General features: G+C 42.4%; 1 protein-coding gene across 5 annotated transcripts in view; it reads right to left on the reverse strand.

Moving 5' to 3' along the window:
* Positions 1-21,764, reverse strand: part of soul4 (heme-binding protein soul4) — a 118,541-nt gene that overhangs the window by 71,358 nt on the left and 25,419 nt on the right. For 4 of the 5 annotated variants that reach the window (XM_084318765.1, XM_084318768.1, XM_084318764.1 and 1 more), the window contains exon 2: positions 9,756-9,827. The exons of the other annotated variant lie outside the window; for it this stretch is intronic. The gene's annotated coding sequence lies outside the window, so the exon portion shown is untranslated. The remainder of the gene's footprint in view (positions 1-9,755; positions 9,828-21,764) is intronic. 5 annotated transcript variants of the gene reach the window in all.

The following is a 21,764-nucleotide window of genomic DNA, read 5'->3' on the forward strand; positions in this document are numbered from 1 at the left end:
TTATCAGCGAGCCATATGCAGATTTTGCTTAGTTCTGAGCTGAGGGTTTTTTCAACCTGTAATTTGTTCTTGTCAGAGACCAGCAGGGCTGAGTCGTCCGCAAACAGGAACAAGTTGCAGTCACAAGCTGACGACATGTCATTTGCATAAATTAGGAACAGTAGCGGACCTAGTATGCTTCCTTGTGGAACACCACAGTTTACTGTGAGGGGGGGGGATAGGGTACCGTTTACCTCCACCATCTGCTCTCTCCCCTCCAGGTAGGATTGCATCCAGCTCACTGATAGACTATCAAAACCAATTGCTTTTAGCTTGTCAATCAGAATGGTGTGATTGACAGTGTCGAAGGCCTTTTGTAGGTCCAGCATGACCATGCCGCAGTATTTGCCCGCGTCCACCTCTTGTTTGATGTGGTCGTTTAAATAGAGAAGGCATGTGTCAGTGGAGTGGGATGTTCTGAAGCCAGATTGGAATTCGTAGATTAGATTTTTTTCCGCAAGGTATTTTTCGACCTGTTCGTATACAATTTTTTCCATGACTTTCGAGATGGAGGTAAGGATAGAAACAGGGCGGTAGTTGCCTGGGTCTAATTTACTGCCTTTTTTGTGCAGAGGGGTCACTCTCGCAATTTTGAAGTCCTTGGGGACGTGTCCCTGTTTTATAGAGAGGTTTATTATGTGTGTGATGACTGGGGTGATGGCGGCTGCTGAGTCTCTGAGGAATTTGGAGGGGATGTTGTCATGGCCAGTGGCCTTGTTAGGTTGGAGGGCGCTCAGTTTTTTGAGTACCTCATCTGTTGTTACCATTTCCAGTTTGAAGTCGTCTTTGTGGACCCCTAGGTTTTTGTAGTAAGCTACTATGTGTTCTACCCCATAATGCCCTGAGTGGGAGGGTAGTTTGTTTACCAGTGTTGTGGCTATGTTTGTGAAGAAACTATTTAAGTAATTGGCTACATCCAGCTTTTCTGTGATGAGCGTGTTGTCCGTCTTTATGTTTAGAATCTGGTTTTAAGTTTTTTACTGCAGCCTAGTTGGTTATTGAGTAATTTCCAAAGTTCACGCGGTTTGTTTTTGTTTTCCTCGGTTTTGTCATTGATGAATTTTTTCTTTGCTGTTTTGATCATGGAGTTTACATCATTTCTTAGTCTGTTTCTTTGCAGTTTGAGTTCAGTCACGTGGGCTTGGAGTTCACTGCTCGTGCTTATGTTAAGCTTTGACTGACTTTTACGAAACTCAGAGCATTTTTTGTCTCTGGTTTTCATAGCGGTCAGTATTTCAGCGTGCATCCACGGCTCAGCGCGATTTTTTACCCTGGTGGTTCTTAGGGGGGCCATGTTGTTTAGTATCGTTGAAAATTTGGTTTTGAAGCCAAGCCATGTTTCTTCAACCAGTGTACCATTGAGCTCATCTGACCAGTCCAGACCCTCCAGTTCAAGGTTAAAGGCCTCGCTAGAGTAGGTTTTTAGGTCTCTAGATGTGACTGTTTTGTGACAGCCAGCCTTTTGTTTTAGCTTTTTGCGGGTACAGAATATCATATAATGATCACTTAACCCGCATGCTATAACCCCTTTATTGGCGATCTTGGACTTGTCAGAGGTCAGGATGAGGTCAATGGTAGTCTGAGTTGACTCACACACACGTGTGGGTTGTGTGATTAGTTGGCTGAGGCCGTGCAGATCACAAAACCTATTGTAGGATTTGAAGACGGGTGCATCTTTTTGTTGCATATCCGTGTTCCAATCCCCAATAAGAATCATTTCTGTATCCTCAACTCCAGCTAAGCACTCATCCAACACGTCATAAAAGCCATTTTGGTCTGGCGGTCTGTAAATTGTGCCGACTAGAACAGATTTAGCCCTTTCAAATAGAATTTCGACAAAAACAGTTTCAATAGCCTCATGATCTAGGTCTGTACGGTTAATAAATTTGGTGTCTTGATGGATGTACATACAGACACCTCCTCCATGCCTGTTCCTGTCATTGCGGACTAAAGAATAGTTCTCTAATTCAATTTCCGGGTCTGTTACTGATGGGTCCAGTTTGGTTTCTGAGAAACATAGTATATTTACCTTTCCGCTACTGAAATGATTTCTTATTTCTGCCAGTTTGTGCCTGAGGCTATTTACATTAAGATGAAAGATATGTAGTCCGTTTTTATCTGCTGTGTCGTCTATATCATTGAGATATAGGTAGGATTCTTCTTCTGTGGGAAGGGGGGGGGGCTCTGTGATGTCCGGAGGGGGGGTGGGGGATCCTAGTCCGTGTGGTTGATCTTGTTCATTGATGTTAGGAGGGGGGGTGGGGATGATCCTTTGTCCTCTGCTGGTGAAAGGAGGGGGGGTGGGGGATCCTTTGATCAAGGTGGGTGTCCCGCGACGGGAGGGGGGTGGGGCTGTGTTGTTATTATTTTTTAATAGGAAGGGTGCATTTACAGTACACAAGACAAACTTAACACAAGACAAAATGAGAGCAACACGGCATGTACCATTTTAGCTCGATTAGCTTGTTCTCGTGATCGTGGGAAGCCAGAATCGTAATTGAAAGACACTTTGAACTTGTAAGTCGCTTTGGATAAAAGTGTCAGCTAAATGACTAAATGTAAATGACACTCGATTAATCACCTAGCCCTAACCTATGGTGCCCTGAGATTCAATCTGGCTCACCTACAATGCTCCGTGGCTTGCTCCGTTTCCGCATCCATAGCCGGAGGTTTCTCAGTGGTTCCTCCAACTTGCTGTAGGAGTTCTGTACATTGCGGTTTAGTTGTCATTTGGTCATTAATAATAGTCTAGTTTTTCCACAATATGAACTTTTGTGGCACCATGCTAGGCAGATGGGCACGCAGACAGAAAGTGTCAAAGTAAAAGCTTGGTGTATTATCTAACAAGTCCAATATGCACCTCTCTCTCTCTCTCTTTTTCTCTCTCAACCCGAGTAAAGCTTTTAATTTGAAATGTCTCGACTTAGCGAAAACTAGGTTGTTAATCACCAAATTACAACTAAACGGTAACAGTACAAAATGTGTTGTAGGACTTTTACAGCAAGTTAGAGCAACCACGGAGCAACCCCTATGGACGCCACAACAAACCTTAGAGCACCATAGGTGAGCCAGATAAAACGCTGTGGCTTTGGAAGAGTGTAACTGTTGCCATTATAATGGTTTACATAATTTATATGTTCTTTAAGATTTTCTAAGCCTAATGTAATATTTGAGAATGTATTTATGTTGCATTTCTTATTTATACATTATTTAATTTGCTACAAGTTATAGTACCTTTATTTTGAAGTCTCAGTTATGTATAGTATCCCGTTGGGCTGCTCTCACGTGTTTAAGACTAATGGCGACACATGCAAGCAGCAGGGATGGTCAGCATTATGCTATGGTGAAAGTTGTATTTTGATTGATGTGACGGTTATAAGCAAAGGGAAGACTGAAGATTATTCCCCTTTGTGTAGCATGCAGCCAACAAGGTATTTGTTTGTATTTTACTTTGGTAAAGTGTTATTTCACATGTATGCTGTGCATGTTATTATTTTATGTTAAGAAATCCACTTGTGTCTGCCTGTGCTTCGAGGGAATTATAAAGAGTTTCCATCCAAATATCAAAACAAATCCACATCAACTTCATTACTTGACAAAATCACATGGGAGGTTGTTATTATATTTCAGAATATTCTGAAAAAGTACATAACCAATAGGTGATTACTGAACGTTACTGAACACTTTGTCCGCTTTGCACCGAACATGACAAATATGTTTGTTGTACAACGTGTGAGGTGGCATCACCATTGTTGATACATCAAACATGGATTTAAACCTGGGTCTGTTGAGACTGGCAATATGATTTAAACCTGGGTCTGTTGAGACTGGCAATATGATTTAAACCTGGGTCTGTTGAGACTGGCAATATGATTTACAACCTGGGTCTGTTGAGACTGGCAATATGGGTCACTCTAGTTTCTGTCATCTACCTGGGTCTGTTGAGACTGGAAATATGGTAACTCTAGTTTCTGTCATCTACAACCTGGGTCTGTTGAGACTGGCAATATGCTCTAGTTTCTGTCATCTACAACCTGGGTCTGTTGAGACTGGCAACATGGGTAACTCTAGTTTCTGTCAACTACCAAGTAAAATGTTGAGTGTGAAAGTAATGGGAACGCAGGGAGATTGCTATAGGAACACGCCAACATTTGGGGAAATTAGCTTACCGTCTTCTCCAGAGAGAGACAAGAAGATAGATGCCAGTTTCCTCTCTGTGCGTTCAGTAGAAAGCAATCTGGCTGCATGTTAGCATAGCTTAGCACAATGAATGGAAGCAGACATGACCGGTAGCCTTCGGGAGAGGTGTTAGTTGGACAATGCCTAGGCTAACTCAAAGGCGCTAAAAACTAAATTACAATATTTCATGAAAGCAAAGTGTAACTGAGGGGTACAATTCCCTGACTGTATTACTAGATATGATACTTACTACCACTACCTTTGTACTTAATATTCGGCCACCCAGTACACGGCATAAATATATTATCATAAACACTCTCACGTAGATGAAACGGATCCAACACAAATGTACGAAGTCGAAACAGGTCTTTATTTCTACACAGCGATGGTGTGTAGAACAAGCACTTAATCACTTAATTACATTTATGAATTGAAATAGTATGCACTTTTATGGCAAAGAGTATTCGTCGGTATATCAATAGAGAATGTCCAATCTCTGAAGGCGCAGGTGGTAAATATACGACCTGGAATAGTTAAGGAATAACAGCAATGATACTTTAATGATTATATACTAGATACACTAGAGGGGGTTAATCCGGTCGCTTGTAAGCCGACAGGAGTAGGAGGGGGGGGGGGGTAGAATCCGGCTGCCTCGTCCGGCCAAGGGTATCCCAGGTGAACCCACTGTAGTGCCGTTCAATGCGCCGGCGATCCTTGGACCACAGATGAAAGCAGGTGGACTCTTTGTGGGCCGGCTCTCTCCGGTCCACGGGGGAGAGACGTGAAGCGACCTCGTCTTGCAGAGCGTCTCCTCACCTTGCGTCCTCTCCAGGGGGGGGGGTTCCAACACACGGCAGTGTCGGGGGTCTTTATCCATGGAATAATCAAAGTATACAAAGCATAATCCGTGCCTGGGAAGGCGGGCTGTCGTCGGTAGAATAATCCGGTATACAGGTCCACTCGCTCGTCGGCTCTGGGGCTCCTCGGGTGCAGCTTCACATGGGGTCAACCACCCTGGGTAAGCAGCCAGTTCTCTGCCCGAAACGATGGGGTACTGACTACGGTAGTATTCTCACCGCACGAAGCACTATATATTAACAGACTATTATTAGCTTAATAGACTACGTCCAACTCGACGATATAGTGCCAAATATGACTATTCAAATATTAATATACACGATGTCTCAATACCGATGGTAGGCGAACTTGGCCTTACTCCCACACGTGGCGTCGCGGGGAGGCTTTACGTCTGTGACTCTATTGGAGGGTAAGAAACTGGACTGAAAAGCAAGTCCTACTTTAGTAGCGCAGTATATATACGCACTATGAACAAATAGTCCCATTAGTGGTGCGGTAGCCAGATTCCTACGCGGAACTAGGACTTGTTCGTACATGTGGAGCGGTACGTTTGAACTGGGTCTGAGGGGTATGGCAGCCTGGCACCAAGGTCTCGACCAATAGTAGAATGGAGACTATTATGGGATGTTCAGTAGGCTAGAATGGATATTCAATGCATATTGTACAAGGAATATACAAGGGATATCAGGGAATATTAGAGAATATACAAATACAATTAAATATATATATATAAATAAATATATATATTCGGTTTAATCTGGCCCTTCACAACACAAAGTGTTTTGTTTGTCTAAGATTTAAAAAGGTTTAAACTTTACAGCACTGACAAAGTTGAACAAAGTGCTTCGAATTAAAATTGAATCTCGGCCCCAAAGCTTCGAATTCCAAAAAAAAATTCGAAGGTCAGCCCTACTACGGATAGCTCATTAAATTAATAATAATAATAATAATATAATAATTCATTTAATTTCTATAGCGCTTCTCAATAACCCGAAGTCGCTGACAATAGTTGGGAGCAAAAGTAAAAACAAAGAAACAAAAGCAAAGAAACAAAAACAAAGAAACAACAAAGAAACAAAAACAAAAGGAACATGAGACCATGGGGGGAACAGGGAAGACAGCATGATAGCACAAAAAGACTGGAGACAGACATCAATCAGGAAGGGGGGGGGTTTATGGGGGGGGGGTTGAAGGCAAGGGAGAACAGGTGGGTTTTGAGGCGAGCTTTGAAGGTGGAGAGTGTAGGGGAGTCTCTGATGGACTGGGGGAGGGAGTTCCAGAGTCGGGGTGCAGTACGAGAAAAGGCCCGATCGCCAACGTTTTTAAGCTTGGATGTCGGGACAGTGAGGGAGGACCGGAGGGAACGGGTGGGGCGGTAGGGAAGAAGGAGATCAGTCAGGTAGGGGGGGGGCAGGCTGTGGAGGGCTTTGAAGGTGAGGAGTAGTGTTTTAAAGTTTATGCAGTGTTTGATCTGGAGCCAGTGGAGAGAGTGGAGGACAGGAGTGATGTGTTCGCGGGACCGGGTGTTAGTGAGGAGGCGGGCGGCTGAATTTTGGACCATTTGCAGTTTATGGAGGGAGCGGGAGGTGATACCAGTGAGGAGGGAGTTGCAATAGTCCAGGCGGGAGGAGATGAAGGCGTGAATGAGGGATTCAGCAGCAAGGGGGGAGAGGCAGTGACGGATTTTTGCAATGTTGCGGAGGTGAAAGTAAGATATTTTTACGATGGAGCGGACGTGGGGGTCAAATGAGAGGGTGGGATCAAGGAGGACACCAAGTGTGCAAACAACAACGGCGTTGTTGTTTGCAGGCTTGCAGCTGTTGGTTAGCTAGCTATCGTTCTCAGTTGGCTAACGTTAGCTACTAGCTAGCTACCGTAATTTTCGGACTATAAGCCGCGCCTTTTTCCCCCATTTTTCGACCCTGCGGCTTATATAACGGTGCAGCTTATATTCGACGTGACCAAACCCGAAAATGTAAAAATCGAAATATTGCTTTTTTGACTGCATTGAAATGTTATTTATCTGTTCCCTTATTTGCTTAATAAAACTTGTAAATGCTGAGACCGTAATTTGTACGGTTGGCTGGATTGGGGGTGGCCAGCTGGCTAGCTTTTCAATCAATCAAGCTGGCAGTTTTTTTTACCGTGTTCGATACAAACTGCTCTAATGATCATATCACCCACACTAGATGAATCATCTAACGTTGGCCACGGAATTATAAACGACCCCCCCCCCCATCCGGTCAACATCAGATGATAAGTAGTAACTTCTAGAAGCACGTCCATTTGAAATTTTTTATCTCGCGCCGATCGCTATCAAACTGTATACAATCATCAATATAATGCATTTAGGGCTATAAATCACATTCTGCAGAAAGCTGCAGAAAACGATAAAAACATATTTATACTTTAGACCGTATTTTAGTATGAATATGTGAATGAAAAAGTATAACGTTGCTACACCCTGAACAATAGATACTTGATGTTGAATGGGCCATAGTAATGTCAATTTAGCAATACAATTTAAAACGTTATAGCCCTGCAAAGAAGGGGAACTTCTCCATAGACAAATAGAGCTGGCAGAGGATGGTATAATGATGAACATAAGCCTGGCGAAGAAAGTGTTAACTTTACTTAATTTCTAAGATTAGATAATTTAGTTATTTTTAAATGTCTGATCTAAAGATAAACAAAGGGTTTTAAAAGTGTTATATTTATCTTCTCTTATAGTACCAGAGAGAAGCTGAGGAGAATCGACCAGCAACAAAAGCAAAATTTTGTTAAAAAAAAAAATATATATATATATATATATATATATATCTTAATTTTTATTTGTTTACATTTTAAGATTTAACATTTTTCCCTGTGGTATCGAAAATGGTATCGAATATCGATACTTTTCAAGGTATCGTATCAAAGTTCGAAATTCCAGTATCGTGACAACACTAGTGTGTTGTCAGTTGCAATGTGACAGCTCTGTTTACACATCATTCCTATTCCCTTTTAATTGTACATATATCATTTTTGTTTTGATTGTATTGTTCCACTTTTGCTTTGGCAATGTAAACTCATGTTTTCTCATGCCCATTGAATTGAGTGTGTGTGTTGTCTGTGTATGCAGTGTGTGAAATAAATGGGTCATGCTGCCTGCATGCCCAACATGAGAAGTTAGTCTCGTCATTCTTGTAATTGCTACACTACACCGTTACAATGATATATAAAATATCATATTTTATATTATATACCCATTCAATATGCACATGACAGAAAATATTATATACCATATAATATGTTCCGTCATGTGCATATTGAATGGGTATTACTAATACTATTAATACCAATACTAGCCGAGAGTAGGTCAAATTTAGGCTGGTAGCTCTCGGCTAGGTGGTAAATTAAAAAGTAGATCTTGGTTCAAAAAAGGTTGATCTAACTGTTCTAACAGCAATATATAATCCATTTCAAAAGCAGAACGCACGCAAAAGTTATAATAATTATTATTATTGAAAAGTTCTGGGTTTACAAAGTCGTATTTGGGGGTATTTGGGGGCAATTGACCAATGGTTTGCTTTCAACCCATGAACTCCTTCCTCTCTCACCTTTTTAAATATATTTTTTATTTTATCTACTAAAACTGTATTGTATTGTTTGTTTTGTAAAGTGTCTTTGAGCATTAGGAAAAGCGCTATATAAATCTGATTTATTATTATGAATGGTAGGCTTTTTTTAATGTTTCTCATCTGGTCTTTGGTCTTGCCTAAGAGAAAAGCAAAAATAAGAAAACATTGCTGAATCCCAAGTAAGAACAAAATAAGAAGAGATGCTAGTTAAGAACGAAATCTGTTCTTATATCACTTCATGAATGAGGCCCAATGGGTCCATAGCCTGAAGTCTTATCTAGTACAGGTCCAAAGTTGATAACAATACCACGGAAAATAAGTGTTTTACACATGTTTTTCGAATGTGTGTATCGGTATGCTTATCCAAAATGGCCGCATTTTCACGTCACGTGACGTCGAGCGAGTAGAAGAAGAAGTCTTTATTTGTCATGCAGATATAACACACACACATGCGATGGGCTACCCACAGGAACACACATGCACTGAGTCGGTGTCGATGAATGAAATGTTCTCTGCACTTCCCATCCCATCATCCTTCCCCCCCAAGGGCAGCCGGGAGCAGACAAGGGCTGCGGCGTGCGCCGCGCCCGGGGACCATTATTCTGTCTGGCCACTCGCTACCGCTCGTGGGACTCTATCCAGACACCGTGCATATCGATCCGTTGCCATAACTCAATAAACAACATGATTGGACGTGTATTAGTATTATACAAACCGGAACTGGATCACCTAGATCAACATCCCATAATAGCGATCTTTTTGCTCCACGCTCATCACCCAACGGTAAGAGGAGACTGGGGTGAGTTTCAGCGTTTTTCTTTACCATTTTCGATACAAACTGCTCTGATCTATATATCAGCCATACTACATAAATCATTTAATCATTTATGAATGGGCCATAGTAATGTCAATTTAGCAATAGAATTTAAAAAGTTATAGCCCTACAAAGAAGGTGAACATCTCCATAGACAAATAGAGCTGGCAGAGAGGCTACAAGGATGGATATAAGCTCCGGCAATGAATGGGTTAAGAGCACCGGCATGTCAACATGGCGCTCACCTTTGCTGCTCTGGCCTCAAAGGGTCTGGTGCAACCAGCCTAGTCAGCCTTCTCCTGATACCATAAGTATACCTAGAATGAATGAGACCGGGTAGTTTATAAAAGAAATTGCAACAATGGAAAACAAATATACAGTCACCTTGACCACCAAGAATTTGCCCTGCAAAAAGTCAGCATGTAAAGAAATAAAGCACACATAGGCAAAATAGCAACGAGGCTCATGGGAAATGTATCGCAAACACCAAGACAGTACCGCTTGTGACCAGCAGGTGCCAGAAATCAACATTGTCACTTTAAATAGAGATGCGAAGTCTCTCCCCTTTTGCTAGCTCGCCATTGGGACCCCATTTTGAAAGAACGGTAGTCAACAACAAGAGAAATCCTTTTTTGATGCCATTTGAATTGTGTCATGAATTACATACAATGTTAAGTCAATTTAGACATGTAATAGTCAGCTTGCTAACATTGCATTATGAATAAATTTTCTTGACTTGCTAAATTATCTTTTAAATTGACAAACGTCACATGTGTAATTCATGGCACAACTCAAACATTTAAAATATATATATATGCATCTCTCGCAATTGACTACCATACTTGTATTTTTTCCTGAAATAGGGTGCCATGTAGATCTATTGAGCCGAGCTGTTGATTTACGGTAATGGTACCTTAACTCATTGGACGCCAGAGGTCGCTGTGGGCGTATGGCCGTTGTGTTTGCAGTGCTAAAACTATATTAAATATTATAGCTATGGATCTAATAACATAGTCGATTGTCGGTGAGTTTCTTCCGGTCAACATTTCCGTTTTATACCGTGGTGAATATGAGTATAGTTTTAGAGTGATTCTGTGTAATCCCAGGAAACTACTCCAAACAGTGTTTTACTGCATTTCATTATAAATCGTGCCATTTCTCGCCTGGATCAATAATCAATCTGAAATCAACGCTAGATTATCAGTATTATGTTTCATCATGCATGCATGAAAGGGTGGGGGGGTCGTTTTTCTATGCTTCGATCGCCACCAACGGAATACGCTACACAGTACATTACAGACAAAATAATTACAGGGCAAAGAATTATCGGATCAACGCAAGATTGATAACATAATAGTCCTTACCTTGTCTATGATGTACTGCAAAAAGAAGAATCCAATTATCTGATCGCCATTCCAAGTACTGATCTCGAGCATGTTTCCAATGTAATCCAGCATTGAACATGAACGGGGGGGGGCGTGGACCCTCATCGATGTCATCCCTATAACCGCTTGTCTTGCCGGAGTGTTTAGACCCCGCCCGCACGCCGCAGCTCGGCCCAGACAACAAGCCACATCGTTTAAAATGGAGTGCAATAGCGGCCGCAAGGCGTTAGGCGGCGGTATTGTACTTTTGCGATCTCAGACCCATTCCCAATGATAATACTGTAAAGTAAAAGCATTCCACTGTCCATACATGCTGTGTTCTGTTAGAGTTTGCTTACTTCTGATGAGCAACAGCATACAGGTTACGTCACACATATAAGTACTGAATATTACGTGAAACGTCAAAGGTCCACTTTACGCTAGTGTCTGAGTTGGGGGGGGGGGGAATGCAATGCAGACAAACAGCTGCATACAGTGCGACCATTTCACTCACATTTGCCCATTCATTTTTGGACACATCACACACCATCGGTGTGTGTACTGTACGTGTGCTGTCATAGCTCCACCTACAGGCCTAATGGAGAACACCAGGAGAACACCAGGATGTGAATGGAGGGTGAATGTGAGGTATATCGTGTAAATAAGTTTTGATTGATCGCAAGACTACACTGTAAAAAAATTAATAATAATAAGTTACCAGAACTTAAAAATATTGAGTTCAGTTACTGTGCATTAAGGTTTTCAGTTTTCAATCCATAATAAGTTAACAGAAAAATAAGTACACAACCACATTATTTCAACCTAATAAAACTATGTTTATTGTCATTGTTTTAAGAACACAAGTTGACTTGGTAATACTCACATTTTGAGTAAAAAAATTGCTTTTAACAGAAAAATAAATTATAAATTATAATGTTTTTGTTATAAGGCTCTGCAAATGTTACTGAATGATGTAGCAATGTATTTCCAGCTAAATTGAAATAATAAACAAATAAAGGGTCTCAATTAAATATGTGGTAGTAAAAAGAACCTGTGGGAGGATTTCAACAAGATAAATGCGACAACAGTGCAAAATATTTCACTATAATATTTCAAAGCTAATTTTTTTTAATGCTGCCCCCTGTGCCTATGAAAATGCCCCGCGTGCCTATGCAGGCACGCGTGCCTAGGGTTGCCTACCCCTGGTCTAGCTTCACAAGGATAGATTCGCCAGGCTTCAGCGATGGCAAGGGCTTTGCTCCGTGGCGATGATTAAAGTAGAAAGCTTGTTTCTGTTTTTCCATTGTATCCTTACTCTTGACGTCTTCTAGATCAGGGGTTCCCAAAGTTTTTGCAGTCAGGCCACTGAACTTAGAAGCAGGCCAGGACAGTGTTTCTAGTTGCAGCAGCGCAATAGTTAGATATAACCTAGGTGAGGAACAACCAGGAGATCACTGCAACTCACACAAGTTTGAGAACTATCTCTCTCTCTCTCTCTCTCTCGCTCTCACACACACACACAAAAGGAGCCGCATGTGGTGGAGGCGGGACCCTTACAAAAAACTGGTGTTGCTATTGCTAATCATTGACACATGCTAGCCTGTAATAATCCCCCCCAGAAAAATCTACTTTGCATTTGATATATTTCAAATATATGCCATCACACACACTGGCATTTAAAGGGTTAGAATTATAAAATTAATATGTGGTGTTATGATCAGGGCTGAAGTTGAATAAAAGATTGTATTATTTTCAATCTGACATTACAAAAAAAACTGAAAATCCATCAAAATAGTGTTGTTGCTAATCATACATATGCTAGCCTGTTTTTTAACAATAATTTGTGATGCCATCACAAACACTGGCATTTAAAGGGTACAAATAAAAAAATGCCTGCACCAGAATGCAGGAAATGAAGTCTTTGTAACAAGAAATGTCCTGTTGGGGGACCCCCAGACCCCCTGCTTAAAAAGTGGCCTGACTGGGGCTATATTTTGCGCTATATTTCCTGGCCTGAATGATTTCTCCAGTCCGGCCCTGGTTAAAAGCCTCCAATGCTTATTAGTGTGTGTGTGTGTTTGAACGTGTGCATGTTTCAACCATACATTTCCATTTAAAAAAAAAGAAGAATATATATATTTAAAAAAATAAATTACCTCCTATAATAGTGGGGGTCGCGGCTCGCTGACCCCGTTATTTTTGGGTTGCGGCCTGAAAAGTTTGGGAACCCCTGTTCAAGATCAGGGGTTCCCAAAGTGGGGGTCGCGAGCCGCCGCGGGGGGGTTGCCAGATGATACAAAAAATTATAATAATAATAGGCGAGGCGCTCGCCACGAATGCGGAGACGCTGGGCTCGCCTGTTCGAGCCCAGCGCTCCACATTGCTTTCAGTTTAGCTGGTCGTTCATACTAATACACATTGGCCGTATTAGGGGGTGGGAAACTGATGGGTGGGGATCGGGCGTTGTGGACAGCGACTCCTACAGGTCGGTTGGTGCGCCTGCACAGTAGAATCAGGAAGTGTCGGGGGCAGCGTGAGCCTCCCACGCGTTACTCCTCGCCACTGAGAGATCGAGCTGCGCATGTGAAAAGATGCGACTGCTGTTACCTCAAGTACCGGAGGGGACTTGTGCTATGTATGACTTAGTCCACATTGCAGCCGGTTTGTGGGAGGCAAGAAACAGCGTTCGTGACAGGGGAGGGTTGAATTGGATGATATGAAATTGGGATGGGAGAAAATATAGAAAATAGGAGAAAAAGTGGATAAAAAAAAAAATAACAATAATAATATATATATTTTTTTGAACAAATGTTTTTTATTTACCCTTTTTTAACATAAAACTAGACACACAATACATTAACAGTAGAAATCCACAATAAATCACAGGACTATGACCGACATAATAATAACAATAATGACAGTCCAGTACTTAAATCAAAATAAATGTAGATTAAAAGATATACACATAATAAATACAATACATATGCTCTTGCTTGCTCTTCTAGGAGTTAAGTAAGTCCTATGAATAAAATTAAGATTAATCTGTTGATGATCCGGGTTGCGTGATGACAGCCGTACGTTTGCCCAAACTTCATCCCAATCAAAATCTACTTCCAAGTTTGGTATATCCTTCCTCCAGATTAAGTCTAGAGGAAGGACATCATATGAGGACGTAAGTAAGTGACGATAAAAGTCAGAGACGAAGCCCCTCGATGTCTTCTTTTCATAAAAGAATTTGTGATATCTGTGGTGCTCAAGTGGCACCTTTAATGGGACTCCATGAGCCCTTAAAGCTGCTCTTAATTGTAGATAGAAATAATAAGTGGAGTTGGTGAGGTTAAATTTGTTAGATATATCTTTATAGCTGCAAAAACCCCGGTCGTTGAAGACATCCCCCAATGTATGTATGCCCTTCTTTTCCCATTTGGTAAATCTGATTGGTTGTTGTGCAATAAGGAGTGAATTGTTATTAAATAGGGGAGAATGACTATGCCATTTATGTTGGTTAGTAAACATTTTCTGTGTGTCACGCCATATCCGGATCACATGTGTAATAAGAGGGCCAAATTTCAAGTTGCATTGCTTAATTGATAAGTTGGTGTATACTATATCCTGCAGTCTATGTGGCCACTATGTTCTCCTCTAATGGTCTCCAGGATACAGATGCTTGAGAATCAAACCAGGTGATCAGTGGTCTTAAAGAGAACGCTTTAAAATAGTAGCTGAAGTCTGGAAATGCTAAACCCCCGTCGGCTTTATTTCTCTGTGCAGTGGATCTTTTTATTCGTGGAGGTTTGTTGTTCCAAATAAATTTATATGCGGCGGAGTGTAATTTTTGCCAGTAACCAACAGGGGGGGGGGGGGGGGGGGGGTAACGGCAACATCGAGCTGAAAAAGTTGATTCTAGGTAAAACATCCATCTTAACTATTGATGCTCGGGCCTGCACTGAGTTTTTTTGTTTTGACCACCTGCCGAAGTCGTTTGTGATCCTATCTAGGAATCCGGTATAATTATACTTCACCGTTTGGCATATAGTGGGGAATATTTAAACTCCAAGACATCTAAAGTGTTCTACCATTGGTATATTTACTGGGAGTGAGGTAGCCTTCGCAGTCACATTAAGTGGAAGGAAGGCCGATTTTGGCCAGTTTATCTTAAATCCCGATAGATTGGCAAGATCATCTATTACCTTGAGAAGATGAGGTAGTGAGGTGGTAGGGTTTTGCATGAACATTATTACATCGTCCGCATATAAACTGATATGATGCTGTGTGCCCTTAATTGAAATCGGCTCTATGGATTGGGATTGTCTTATATACTGTGCCAAAGGTTCTAGAGATAGAGCAAACAGTCCGGGACTAAGAGGACAACCCTGTCTGGACGAACGCGACACAGGGAAGTTTGGGGAGGTGAATTTCCCTGTTATAATCATGGCAGACGGATCTGTGTATAGCACTTTGATCATATTAATGAATCCGTCTCCTAACCCCATCCTTCCAAGTACTGCCCATAAATAAGACCATTCCAACCTATCAAAGGCCTTCATCGCATCCAAGGATAATACAGCTACAGGAGGTACAGCCTCCTTGCTGGCGTCTATCAGTAACCGTCTAATATTATCCGTGATCAGGTGGCCTCTTATGAAGCCTGTCTGATCAGGATGAACTAAAGATGTCATATGCTTTTGAAGTCTGATGGCTAGTACCTTAGCGTACAGCTTAATATCGGTTCCGAGAGGCTTAAGGGTCTGTAACTACCACATTCGGTGGGGTCTTTGTCTTTTTTAAGGAGGACAGATATGAGTGCCATATTAACGTCCCTGGAGAAGTTCCCCTCTTTGATTGAGTATAAAATCATGTCAAGTAATAGGGGTCCAATTACATCCCAACATGAGAGGTACAGTTCTGGTGGGATACCATCCCATCCAGGGGCCTTACCACTTTGCAATTCAGATATAGCCTCCCTAAGGTCCTCTAGTGTAATAGGTGCATCTAACTGTTTAGCGTCTTCCTCTGAAAGTTTAGGTAAGTTAATTTGATCAAGAAATGTATCCAGTTTATTATGATCGAATACCACTTCTGACTTGTACAGGTTAGAGTAAAACGCACTAAAAGTCTCGTTGATTTTCTTGGGGTCTGTAACAAGTCCCTGTTGGTCCTTAATAGCGGGTATATCAGCAAATTGTGCATTGGATCGTATCTTCATAGCTAGTAGGTGACTCGGTTTAGAGCCATGAAAGTAATAATGTTGTCTTGTACTGCATATTTGAAATTCAGATTGTTGTCTTAAATTGGAGTTAATCTCTTTTTTTAACACTTTAATTTGAGACTCCAATCGACATGAGTAGCTGCGTTGTAAAGAGGAGAACAACGACGAGTGAAGCGTTTCCAGTTCTACCAATTTGGATTGACGTTTCTTGCGGAGGTTGGAGGCAAAGAAAGTAGTGTTTTCCTTAATAAAACCCTTTACCGATCTCCATAACATTCTGGGGTCTTGTACCGAACCTGCATTAATCTGCAGGAATTCATTTAGTTTAATGTTGAATTGTAAATTGAATTCAGTGTTTTTCAACAGTGTCGAGTTAAAACGCCATCTTGGGGCTCGGGATGTCATTCTACTAAATGAGCCCTTTAGGAGTAAATAGCTGTGATCTGGTCCCAATTCCACGTCAAAGCTATCAAATAGTCTAGGGGAAGCAAAAACATAATCTATTCTAGAAAATGTCTTGTGTCTTGCTGAGAAAAAAAATAGTACTCTCGGGCCATTGGGTTGAGTAATCGCCACAGATCATTTACACCTGTATCCTTGGCCCAAGCCTGTAATGCATTAGAGGCCTGTTTCTAATCATTGGAAGTGGTGAGATTAGATTTATCAATCAAGGGATCCCAGATGGCATTAAAATCTGCACCAGTTATAAATGAATACTCAGGGAGATCCAACATTGCTCTAGTGCAGTGCTTCTCAAACTTTTTCTGTCAGGCCCCCCTTTGGCGGACCAAAATATTTTGGGCCCCCCCCCCTCGCCCCAACAAAATAGTCATGAAATGGGCCATGTTTAAATTTATTGAAATAACACCAATATCGTGACCTTTCAAATTGTGCAACTACTTTACAACTGTGTAATTGTGCAACAACATAACAATACAGTCCAATACACTCAAAGACTGTGCTTTTTCAAAAATACAGACATCTTGTAACATTGCAATACAATTCAATGGACACTCAAGACTGCTTTTAAGAAAATAGAGACATCTTGTAACATTGCAATACAATTCAATAGACACTCAAGACTGCTTTTTCAAAAATAGAGACATCTTGTAACATTGCAATACAATTCAAGGACACTGCTTTAAAAAATAAAAATAAAAAATAGAAAACTTTGTGAAAAACTTGTGAAAAAACTTGTGAAAGAACTTTGCAATTTGTGCAAAAAAAGAGAAAATGTAAGTAAATTATGTGAGTCATCACAGCATTAGTGGCTGCAATGAGCCTGTTTTGCACTGCACATCTTTTCAAAACGAGGTTGCAGGCTTGATACTGCCACTCTCAAGTCATGCTCAATGTTGAGCTTAGACCTGTGCATTGTCTTCAGTGAAGCAACAGCTGAAAATCCAATCTCACAGAGATAGGATGTGGCGAAGGGAAGAAGGATGCCCACAGCCCTCTGCCCTATGAGTGGATGCTCCCTCTCCACACCAAGCCAGAATTCACTCACTGTCTGAGCTGTAAACCTCAGCCTCAGGGTGGAGTCAGAGGTCATTTCGATGAGTTGCTCCTCTTCAGCAGAGCTGAAATCAGCAGGTGCTGTAGATAGAGAGATACTTTATCAGAAATTGTTCATCATTGAACTTGCTTGCAGCTTCTTGCATGCTCTCCTCCAAGAACACCCGAATCTCCTCTCGTAGTTCAAAGACTCGCGACAACACCTTCCCTCGCGAGAGCCACCTTGCCTCGCTGTGAAACAGCACTGCAGAATGGTCAGCTCCCATCTCCTCACACAGCGCAGAGAACAGGCGCGCTTTCAGGGGTCGGGTTTTGATAAAATTTACCACGTTTATAACTTCTGTCAAAACCTCATTCAGCTCAGGGCTAAGCTATCTTGACGCTAGCGCCTCTCTGTGAATTTACAGTTGATGAGCGCCTGTAGCCCCCTCCTTTTCCCTGCCATGGCCTGCGCACCGTCAGAGCAAAAGCCCACACAGTTCTCCCATTTCAGTCCATGTTCTGTCAGGTAACTGTCAATCATTTTGAAGAGCTCATCAGCTGTCGCTCTGTTTTGACATATTTGCAAAACAGCAGATCTTCACTCAGTGACTGGGAATTTACAAAGCAAACATAGGAAATAAGCAAACAGTCTTTATTGCTGTCAGTCTTTGACAAGGCAACATGCATGTCATTCTCAAGGCTCAACTTGGCCCTATATTTTGTTTTCAGAGCCGTCATGGATGAAAAGCCAGCTTCACACAGATATGTGGTGCTGAATGGTATCAACACCTAAACTGCTGCATCATGAGATACTTGGTACTCAGCACCACACTCTTCCAAGTGTTTGGATGGAGATGTGTCAGGAAGCTTTGTCTCAATGTTGTCTGTAAAGGTTTTTTTTATCCAGAGTAACTTGGTGATCCTTTTCTGTGTTTTATTAAATAATAATTTTGAGAAATGGTCAAACTTATCCAAATATGGTATTTTCATGGAGAACAGTGCAGCTGCAACAGATAGCACTTTAGTGATCATTTTCTGTAATCCAAAAAGAATTATTATATATATTTAATTGTATTTTTATTTTATTTTTATAATCTCAAGGCCCCCCCTGTCATGCATCTGCGCCCCACACTTTGAGAAACACTGCTCTAGTGAGTGTAGCGTAGAAGTTAGCATCGTAAAGATTAGGGGCATAAGCCGCTACCAAAGCGATTTTCCTGTTACTGTAGTCCAGTGGTTCTCAAACTTTTTACACCAAGTACCACCTGAGAAGGTAGCTGGCTCTCCAAGTACCACCATATGGCCGACGTTAAAATACAGTCTATTCAGCTATGCACAATTCACGCAGGAGGCAAATGTATTCCTAATACCATTATTTATTGTTAACTTTTGTCAGACACAATGTACAAAGGGGTAGCACTAGAACTAGCAAACTCTTCCACACAACTCATACAATGCAAGGGGCATTGTATTTCAGCAAATGTACCCAATTCTTTCACTCACACACACACACACACACACACACACACACACACACACACACACACACACACACACACACACACACACACACACACACACACACACACACACACACACACACACACACACACACACACACACACACACACACACACACACACACACACACACACACACACACACACACAGCATGTTGTTGTTTCAAGTTTCTTTAATAGTTGTCATACAGAAGTACAGAATACTTTTGTACAAAATGCTTCTTACTGTTGCGCTCCAGAGACTGTGCATGACAAGATAAGTATGAAATAAAAACATAGTAAAAATAGTAAAAATTAGAAGTAAAAAAAGAGGTCACAGTGTTCAGTTTAGACATATGTACAATGTTCGTAGACGTAGTTACCATACAATATACAATACTGTGCAGTGTACTAATATACAATACTATATAGTGCAAGGCATAAATGGACGAGGTGCAGTTTAGGTACAATTCACAGTAGGTGTACGAGTTGTAGTGCAAATCCTTTATCAATAAATATAAAGTGTAAGTGTGTTTGTGTGATCTAAAGTGTGGAGAGTGGGTGCTGCAGTGTGTTGTTTGTTTGAGTGAGTGTGTGCGTGTGGGTGTGTGTGCTGTGTGCATTTGATGGTTGTTGCATAGTGATTATTGTTCGTTTAGCGATTATTGTTCGTTTAGCAGCCTGATGGCCTGGGGATAGAAGCTCCTTCTGAGTCTTTCTGTGCTCGCCATAAGACTCCGGTATCGCTTGCCTGACGGCAGCAGTTCAAAGAGGCAGTTGTTCGGGTGGCTCGAGTCCTTAATAATTCTCTTAGCCTTCCCCTTGCACCGCTTGTTGTAAATGTTCTGGAGGGTGGGAAGCCCCCCTCTAATTGTGCGTTCGGCTGAACGTGTCACTCTTTGTAGTCTGCTACGGTCTTTTGCAGTGCTATTCCCAAACCAGGAGGTGATGTTGCCGGTCAGGATGCTCTCTATTGTACATGAGTAGAAGTTCCTAAGGATCTTCTGACTGACTTGGAACTTCCTTAGGCGCCTGAGGAAGTAGAGGCGTTGTCGTGCCTTCTTCACAACACTGTCAATGTGTGTGGTCCATGTCAAGTCCTCGGATATGTGGGCTCCGAGGTACTTGAAACTGTTCACTCTCTCAACTGGTGCCCCGTCGATGCTGAGGGGGCTGTAGTCCTTGACCCCCGACCTCCTGAAGTCCACAATCATCTCTTTTGTTTTGCTGACGTTCAGGGAGAGGCAGTTCTCCTGACACCACTGTGACAGGTTCTCTACCTCTTCCAGGTAGGCCCTTTCGTCGTTGGCAGAGATCAGGCCCACCACTACTGTGTCATCAGCAAATTTGATGATGGTGTTGTTGTTCCGCTGTGCTACGCAGTCATGTGTGTACAGGGAGTAGAGGAGGGGGCTCAGAACACAGCCCTGGGGGGCCCCTATGTTGAGCGTGATGGATGAGGAGGTGCAGTTGCCGGCTCTTACCACCTGGGGTCTGCCCGTCAGGAAGTCCAGGACCCACTGGCACAGGTCATAGTTCAAGCCCAGGTCCCTGAGCTTGGCTATGAGTTTGGAGGGGACTATGGTATTGAATGCTGAGCTGTAGTCGATGAACAGCATTCTCACATAGTTCCCCTGCCTCTTGTCCAGATGTGATGCTGCTGTGTGCAGCACATGGGCTATGGCGTCCTCCGTGGACCTGTTGGGGCGATATGCAAATTGCAGAGGGTCCAGGTTGATGGGGAGGGAGGAACAGATGTAGCCCTTCACTAGCTTCTCAAAGCACTTCATGGCTATGGAGGTGAGGGCTACAGGGCGGTAGTCGTTGAGGCAAGCGGGCGTAGATTTTTTGGGTACAGGGATGATGGTGGACTTCTTCAGACAGGTGGGGATGACGGCCTGTTCCAAGGACAGGTTGAAGATGTCAGTGAATACCGGGGCCAGTTGGTCGGCACAGACTTTTAGGACGCGGCCGGGGATGCCGTCCGGTCCTGCTGCCTTCCTGATATCCACTTTTTTAAAGATCCGTCTCACCTCATGCTCTGTTACCCTGAACACTGAGTCTCCATCAGCAGACCCCCCCCCCCCCCATTGCCGTGGTTTGTAGGCTGGTGTTGTTGTTCACAGCCTCAAACCTCGCATAGAAGGAGTTGAGATCATTTGCTAAGGAGATGTCACTGTTCAGTTTGAGGGGGGTTCCTTTGTAGTCTGTCATTGTTCTGAGGCCCTGCCACATGCCTCTAGAGTCAGCCTGTTCAAACTGAAGTTCAACTTTATCCCTGTAACGCCGTTTTGCCTCTATTACTGCTCTCCTGACGTTGTATCTTGCCATCTTGTGTTCTTCCATGTTGCCTGTCACCAGCCCGGTGTTGTATGCTGATGTGCGCACTTTCAGAGCCTCACGGACGGATTTGTCTACCCAGGGCTTTTGATTTGGGTAGATATTAATTTTGGTGGTGGGGATTATTACTTCTACCTGAGTACAGACAGTCAATCACCGTTTCGGTGTATTCGTTAATATTGGCTGTGTTATCACGGAATACACTCCATTCTGTGCTTCCCAGCACTGCTTGGAGTGACTCCACTGACGTCACGGCCCAACGCTTAACCTCTCGCGAGACCACCGGCGTTCGCTTGAGACTCTGTTTGTACTTAGGCAAAAGGAAAATGGCGGCGTGATCGCTTT

Source organism: Notolepis coatsorum (genome assembly GCF_963971535.1).
Source record: "Notolepis coatsorum genome assembly, chromosome: 7".
Classification (NCBI taxonomy): Eukaryota; Metazoa; Chordata; class Actinopteri; order Aulopiformes; family Paralepididae; genus Notolepis; species Notolepis coatsorum.